An 8450-nucleotide genomic window follows, 5' to 3' on the forward strand; every position below is an offset into this window, starting at 1 on the left:
ATTTCTTTCTATTTTTTAGTAGAGACGGGGTCTCGCTCTTGCTCAGGCTGATCTCGAACTCCTGACCTTGAGTGATCCACCCGCCTTGGCCTCCCAGAGTGCTAGGATTACAGGCGTGAGTCACCGCGCCCGGCATATCTATTCTATTGTTAGACTGTCCATCAAATATTTTAGTTTGTTTTTGTATTTTTCAATTCTAAAATTTCAATTTGCGTCTTCTTTATATATTTCTTTTTCTGGGGTTTTCTATTTATTATTTGTTTCAAATGTGTCTATAACTGCTCCTTGAAGTATTTTTATAATGACTCCTTTAATATTTTCCAGCTGATTCTAACATATCTGTCATCTTCAGTAGTTAGCATCTAATGATTGCCTTTCTTTCTTCATTGCTAGAGATCTTCCTAGTTCTTTGGGTAATAAGTGATTTTTTTATTGAAACCTGACATTTTTATATTATGTCCAAGACTCTGGCTCTTATTCAAATCTTTGGTTTTAGCTGGTTTTCTCTGGCACTGTTTTAGCAAGGGGAGAGAAGACACTGCCTTCTTATTGATAGATGGAAGCAGAAGTCCAGGCTTTCCACTTGGCCTCCATTGAAACCTGGTTGGGGGGCTCCTCATTACTGCTGTGAAGGGTTGGTAGTTCTGGATCCTCACATGGTCTCCCTGATACCTTCCTGGGGAGGGAAGGTTGGAGTGCCTTGTTATGGCTTCTCCCATGGCTTCACTGACACAGCGGGAGTATAGGAGCATGCAGAGGACTATTTTCCACTGGGCAGTGGTGAAGTCCTAACTCTCCACTAGGCCTCCTCTACCACCACACGAGCAGGTGCATTGGGGCACCTTGTTACAGCCGGTTGAGGGTAGAAGTCTAAGATCACCACCAGGACTTTACTGGCATGGGTGGGTTTCCTGTGGGGTTTGGATAGAGTAAAGCAGTTATTATCTAAAAGTTTTCACTCTTGCTAGGTTTCTCCAGATATTCTGATTATCCTCTAGCTGGAGAGAAAAGGCTTTCCTTGGGGCTTTTCTGTCTGCACCTTTTGGCATTTTGTGTTGCCAGCTTTTCCAGCACCCAGTCTAGGATATACGAGGCAAAAAGAAAGCTGAGGGAACTCACCACCATGTAGTGCCTTGGGTCCCAAAGTCCCTATTCCATTTGCCGCCTTCTCTCCCCCTTTCAGTGTCTTCTTATTTTTATTATTATTATTATTTAAAGTCCACAGTTTTTAGCTGTACTTAATAGGAAGAAGAGTGAGGAGGAAACATATCTACTCCATCTTTTTGGAAATGGAAGTCCCCAAATGTATTCTGAAATTCAGAAGTTGGCAGATTTGAAGACGGTAATGTGATGCACAATGGTTCTCAAACAAGTGTGTATCAGAATTGAGGGCTTGTTAAAACACAGATTTCTGGGCTTATCTCCCAGATATTCTTTTTTGTTGTTGTTGTTCTGGCTTAAAATTATCAAAACATTTATTTTCAAATACAAAAAGCCATATCCCTCCTCCATTTTCTAAGTTTCGTCTGATCATTGAATGCATTAAATTCAGACCTAAAACGTGGTCTCCTGTAGAGAAAATTACTTATCTAAAAACCTGATTCCATTATTTAGCACAGAAGTACAAAAGTCTATAAAAACACTATGTTCCTATACATTCCTGTACTTTTATTTTAAGGGTATGGCTTTATACTATACAGGAATTTGAGAACCACCTCATCGGCAGACAGAAGCAAACCCAATGTTTATGTACACACACCCCAAGTGTGTGTTGGGGCTGCCAGGCCCTTCCTGGAGAAGTGAGGACTGTGCATGCAGGCGACGGCATTGATAGCATTTACGTACCGTACAGATGCATCATTTGATGATCCATATATTTGATAAAAATGAGAAAACTGATTTGTTGTAGAGTACACATTCCATTTGTATAGCATGAGAACAGTACAATCAACTATTTATTCCGCAGTAACTCACATCAGTGATTTAGAGTCTCTAATGTCTGCACAAACAGCCTACATGTGGTCTGGCCCTCTGCTCCACTCGAGCTCTGCCTGAACTTCCATTTCTTGGGCTTCGATATTTATTCCCAAGTGCAGACGTCACCTGCTCTTCACATAGTCCTAGGCTTTTTGAGTAGGTTCCAACCAAAAGGAAAAGCTGAGGCTAACAGCTCAAAGTGAGCAAATATGAGGACCGCAAGGAGCACAGCTGCTCCGCAGTAGGTGGTCAGAACCATGTCCTCACGCGGGAGGTGGCACTTGGAGAGGGCATGACCTGTGGCTGTTATGCTGCCCATGATGAAACTCGGGTTGTTTCTGTTCCTCCAGATGAAAGAAGGGACGCTGAGCTCGGGGGGGGCCTCCGGCGTGCAGCACGTCATAGCCGCTGTGGGTGTGGCCGCTCAGGACCAGGCGCCGCAGGAGCCACCCCAGCAACTTTTGTGAAGCCTCCCGAGAAAGCACGTCATATCGCTCCTGAAACGGGATGTTCCTTTCCTCTGGAGGGGCAGCGTCTTCCCCAGAACAATTCGCATCGCTTGTCCGATAAAGCCGGTAATGCTACAGGAGGACAGGGGCAGACGCGGGCAGCGGCCCCTCGTCTGCACACTGACGGGAAGCAGGACCCTCCCGGGAGCAGTTCAGTCTGTGGGAAATTGCAAGCAGCTCTGCTTCTTCTTTGGAGCAGAGGGTGCAACAGTCCCCTTCCAGCGCCACGCTGTTGACTATCGCGAAATTAACGCCTTTCCAAGAAAACAGCCTTTCAGGGTTGAAAACTTTCTTGAACCGTTTGACTTTGTGTGTAGTCATCTCATAGTGGAAGCCAATGTCATGGTTGGCAGCAACTACCTTCAGCTGCACATGACTTGGATGTCTGAACATTTTCTGAAACCGTTCCACATCATCTTCCCAGGCCTGGAGGGAGCTCCACTTCCCTTCATCAAAGACATCCCCTAGAATGAAGACAACGTCCGGCTTCAACAACCAAAGAGCCGTCTGGAAGGCTCTCTCCATTTGCCATTCCCTTCTTAATTTGTCTAGCCAGTGGCCTCTGATTTCCCCAGGCAAGTGGGTGTCTGCCAAAAACATGGCTTTCAACACAGGCTCAAAAGTCGCTTGTTTACCATCATAGGCTGGAGTGTTCACCTGAGGCCAATCACACCAAAAGATCACTAAGTAATAGACTAAAAAGTCACAAAATAGAAGCACAGCAAAGACAACAGCTATGAGTTTCAACAGCAATGAACTCCTCTTTAACGGATGAAAATTCCGCCTTCCAAACCCCAGTGTGATCAGAGCCATTTCTCCTGCCCAGGAGTTGCCAGCAACTAAGAGTCAAATTCATCAAGAAGTCAGCATGAGAAAACTGTAGGACCTGGGTACAGCAGAGACGACATTCAGGTCTTAGCTGTGCACCTTTTACAGACTTGGTGCTGCTGGTGGACCGAGACTCGTATGAAGGCTGCGCGTTGGCATCTGCTCCCTCAAATCAGAATGCGTTTATGCTTGGTGCGTGGTCCCCAGCTCTGTGTCCTCCGCGCCAGCCTTAAAGCGCCTTCTAGGCATTGCCTCCGCTCTAGTCCGAAGTGCGATCGCTCCGCTGGCACCACCGGGAAGTCGCTGAGCGGGGTGTGGGGCGTGGGCGATGCGCGGAGAGGAGTCGTTAGGGCAGGGACAGGCCGGGTGGGAGCGCGGGCCGCGCAGGTCCCCGCGGCCGGAGGACGCGCGCCGGGCTTGTGTCCGCCCCAGAGCCCGCGGAGTCCAGTCACCCTCCCAGATGTTCTGATCGAGTAAATGTGGGTGGGGTTTGGGAATTTGCATTTCTAACAAGTTCTAGTCAATGCTGCTAGTTCAGGGATCACATTTTAAGACCACTGTCTTAAGACACCTAACCCAGTGATTCTCAATTCTGGCTACTTATTAGAATCACTTAGTGAGCTTAATGTAAAAAAAAAAAAAAATGTCAAGGCACTAACCTATCCCCTACTACCCAGATATTTTGATTCCATTGACGTGGAATGAGACCTAGAAACGTGGTAGTTTTAAAAGTTTCCCAGACATGAATGTTCATAGCATAGTTATTTATAATAGCTAAAAGTGAAAATAACATAAATATCGACTGATGAATTGATAATGAAAATGTGTTATATCTATACAGTGGAATTATATTCAGTCATAATAAGGAATGAAATACAGATACATGTTACAACATGGATGACCCTTGGAAACATTATGTAAAAAGTGAAAGAAGCCAATCACAAAAAGCCACATATTCTATGATTCCATTTATATGAAATGTATAGAATAGGCAAACCCATAGAACTAGAACTTAGATTAGTGGTTGTTAGGGATGGATGGTGCTATGGTTTGAATGTCCCTCTAAACTCATGGTGAAACTTAACCCCAATGTGGCAGTATTGAGACGTTGAACCTTTAAGAGGTGATTAGGTCATGATTAATCCATTCATGGATTAATGGATTAAATGGTTAATTCAGTAATGGGTTATCATGGGGGTGGGACTGATGGCTTCATAAGAAGAAGCAAACAGATCTGAGCTAGCACACTCGGCCCCCTTGCCGTGCGATATCTTGTGCCACCTCAGGACTCTTCAGAGAGCCCCCACCAACAATAAGGCTCTCACCAGACACAGCCCCTCAACCTTGGACTTCTCAGCCTCCATAACTGCAGGAAATAAATTCCTTTTTTAATGAATTACCCAGTTTCAGGTATTCTGATATAAGCAACAGAAAATAGGCTAAGACGGGGGAATTAGGGAGTGACTGCTAATGGCTATGGGGTTTCCTTTGGGGGGTGAAAAAATGTTCTGGAATTAGAGAGCTGTGATGGTTATATGAACCTTGTGAACATACTAAACACTACTGAATTGTACTCTTTAAAAACGATGAATTTTATGGTATGTGAATTCTATCACAATAAAAAATTCCTCCCAGGTGATATCTAATATATTCCAGTAACTGGAGCAGTGCAGCATTATACCTCACAAGGAGTTGCAAATGCCAACAGGAGTCACCAAGATTTTTAAATGTCCAGGCAAAGGGTTTGTGTTTATTTCTGTTGGTCAGTATTTTCTAAACTTGCCTGATTAGAAGAATCACCTGAGAGCTTGTTAAAACTATAGAGTCGCAGACCCCTCCTGTGAGAATTTAGAATCTGGATTGTAATCAGATTTAGGTCAAGGGTGGTGCCTATAATCTGTTCTTTTAAAAATACCTGGAGTGATTTTTATGTTCAAACTAGTTTGGGAAACAGCCTTAGGTGACGGGGAGCCACTGAAGGCTTTGTCTCTTTTAATCGAAAATTGTTATTTTCTCAAATGTCTTACTGTTTTGGTAGTTTATTAGAATAGAGTTAATTTAATCGCAATTTTAATTTACCACATATGTTCGTCAAAGAGCAATTATGTGTTCTCATATTTGATCTGTGTTAAACACTGCGAAATGGTCTGTGTATTTGCAAAGTCCATTTGATGTTAGGTCTAATTATGTCTCTCTAGTCAGTTCCCACGGTTAACAGATGTGAATTTGTGTCAACTGTAAATTTCTAACTGCTTTCTCATTGTTTCCTACATCTTGTTCCTTTTTCCTTTTATCCATATGTTGCACATTTCTAACATTTACCTCACTTATGCAATATTTTTCAAAATGGAAAATCTTTCTGATAGTATTTTTTAAAAAATTCAAACAATTTGTGGCATATATACTTCCAGACATTTTATGCATACATACGAAAGTGGAATCATATTATACCTTCTGTCTTTTTTACTTAATATGTTGAACATCTTTTATGTCAATGCATTAAAGATCTACTTTATCATTGTATGTATACAGTCATCCCTCAGTGTTTGCAGTGGATTGGTTCTAGGACCCCTGAGTATACCAAAATCTGAGGATGCTCAAGTCTCTTATATAAAATGGCAGTATTTGCATATAACCTACACACATTCTCCATATACTTTAAATCATCTCTAGATTACTTATAGAATCTAATACAATGTAAATGTGATGTAAATAGTTGTTATACTGCATTATTTTAAAATTTGTATTATTTTTATTGTTGCATTGTTATTTTTTAAAAATATTTTTCATCTGTAGTTGGTTGAATCTGCAGATTCGGAACCTGCAGATACAAAGGACCAACTTTATACTATAATTTATGTAATTAATACCCTGTTGAAAGACTTACATTGTGGTCTATTTTGTTGAGACTGTGCTTTTTGCCTTTGGAATGAAGATTTAAACATTTAAAAAATAAAACCATGAATGTACTAGGAGAAAATATGGAGCACATTTATAACCATGGATTAAGGAGAGCTTCTTAAACCACAACAAGAAACCCAGAAACTGTAAAGAATATGCCAATCAAACTTGACAGTGGAAACATTAAAACTTTTAACTGACACCATTAACAAAGTTAAAACGTGTATTAACTGATTGAATTAAATAGCTACAACACATGATAGAGGTAACAGTCTTATGATATATAAAGCTCATAGAAAGTATTAAGAAAAATTCAAAATTCAATAGGAGAATGGATAAAGGATATGAGCCAATTCACAGGAAGTGAAATACATATGGCCCATAAACTTATGAAAAGCTTTTCAATTGCACTAATTAAATAAACAAATTAAAACAACAATGCAATAGCATTTTTTCCACTAGCATTGTAAAAATTAAAAATGATTAATTGTACCCTGTTTTGGCTGGAGTGTGGGAAAGTAGGCATTTACACACTGTTATGAGGGTAAAAATACATTGTATCTATTGTATATGTATATATAATATGTAGCTATATGTGTATATAATATGTGGCTATGTGTGTGTGTGATACACACATACATACCTAGAATACACACACTCACACCTAGAAAAACATAACAGTTAAATGTCCACACCCTATGATCCAGTGATTGCATTTCTAGGACTTTAACCTATGGAAATGGTATGAGTATATAAAGACATATGCATAACAATATTTATTGCAGCACTATTTGATAGCAAAATGTAGAAACCACCAAACGTTTTTCAATAAGGAAATGCTTAAATCATAGTGCAAAAATATACAACTTTTAAAATGAATGAAGTAGATCTGCATGTGCTATCCTGAAAAGACATACAAGAAATAATGTTAGGTAAAAAATAAAATAAAATAAGCTAAATTGCGGAACAGTATGTGTGCTATGATCCTAGTTTTGTAAAAATGTTTCTTAACTGTATCTATTTTATATGTGTATATAATATGTAGCTCTGTGTGTTTGTGACACACACACACACACATACACATACATACCTAGAATTCACACACACTCACACCTAGAAAAATGTCTGGAATGCAACATACCAAATGTTAACAGTAATTACCTCTGATGAGTGAGACATTTGCTTTTTCTTGTACACATCTATATTATAACAAATCTGAATTTGTTACAATGAACAAGCAAAGCATTATTTCTAGAAATATATATATATTTAGGATTTTATATATTTAGAATATATATATACATAATTCCATCTGGAAGCTGTGTTTTTGTAAAAGTTGACAGTTTTAGACTAAGCAGGAGTGTGAAAATGATTAGAGTTGGCCTTTAGTTTAATCTGGAGAAAGGCAAGTACCAAGGGAAAGGGTAGATGGCAGAGACACTGTAGAAAGGAAAATCCATAGGACCTGACGGCTAATTCTATGTAAGTGGAGAGATAAGAATGAGTTAAAAAAAGCTCAGTCACTGAAAGAACTTTGGAGATAACATTAACCTGGTTAGGGAAGCTAAAGGAGCTGACTTTGAGGGAGAAATCATGACTTCAGAGCCTAGAAAGACATATTATTGCCTTTTGCTACAAATAAATTACCCCAAAACTTAGTGGCTTAAAACAACAATAATCATTTATTATTTGTATAGTTTTTGTGAGTCAGGAATTCAGAGAAAACTTGTTTCTGCTTCGTGTTGTCTGTGCCCTCAGCTGGAAGATTCAAAGGCTGAGAGCTGGAACCGTCTGATGGCTCTTTCACTCACATGTCTAACAACTGATGTCAGACTGGTGACTGGGTGTTGGCTGGGGGCCTAGCTAGGACTGTGAACCAGAACACCAACATGTGGCTTCTTCATGTGTCCTGGCTTCCTCAGGACATGGTGGCTTGGTTCCAAAAGAGAGCATCCTGACACAGACACAGACACACAGACACACACACACACACACACACACACACACACACACTCACTTCCAGATGGAAGCCATATTTCCTTTTAGGAGCTTGCCGTGGACATCATGCAGCCTAGCCTACCACTGTACACCATTGGCCAGTGCAGTTACAAGCCCCCTTCTCCATAGCCAAGGGTGGGAAACACAGATTCCACCTCCCAATGGGAAGAGTGTTAGTCACACTGTAAAGGTATGTGGGGCAGCATATATGCATAGGTGTGGCCATTTTTTTTTTTT

General features: G+C 40.6%; 1 pseudogene; it reads right to left on the reverse strand.

Moving 5' to 3' along the window:
- Positions 1 to 2110: 2110 nt before the first annotated feature.
- LOC105819258 lies at positions 2111 to 3299 on the reverse strand (annotated as a pseudogene).
- Positions 3300 to 8450: the final 5151 nt, after the last annotated feature.

Source organism: Propithecus coquereli, unplaced genomic scaffold (assembly GCF_000956105.1).
Source record: "Propithecus coquereli isolate 6110/MARCELLA unplaced genomic scaffold, Pcoq_1.0 Scaffold478, whole genome shotgun sequence".
NCBI classification, from domain to species: Eukaryota; Metazoa; Chordata; class Mammalia; order Primates; family Indriidae; genus Propithecus; species Propithecus coquereli.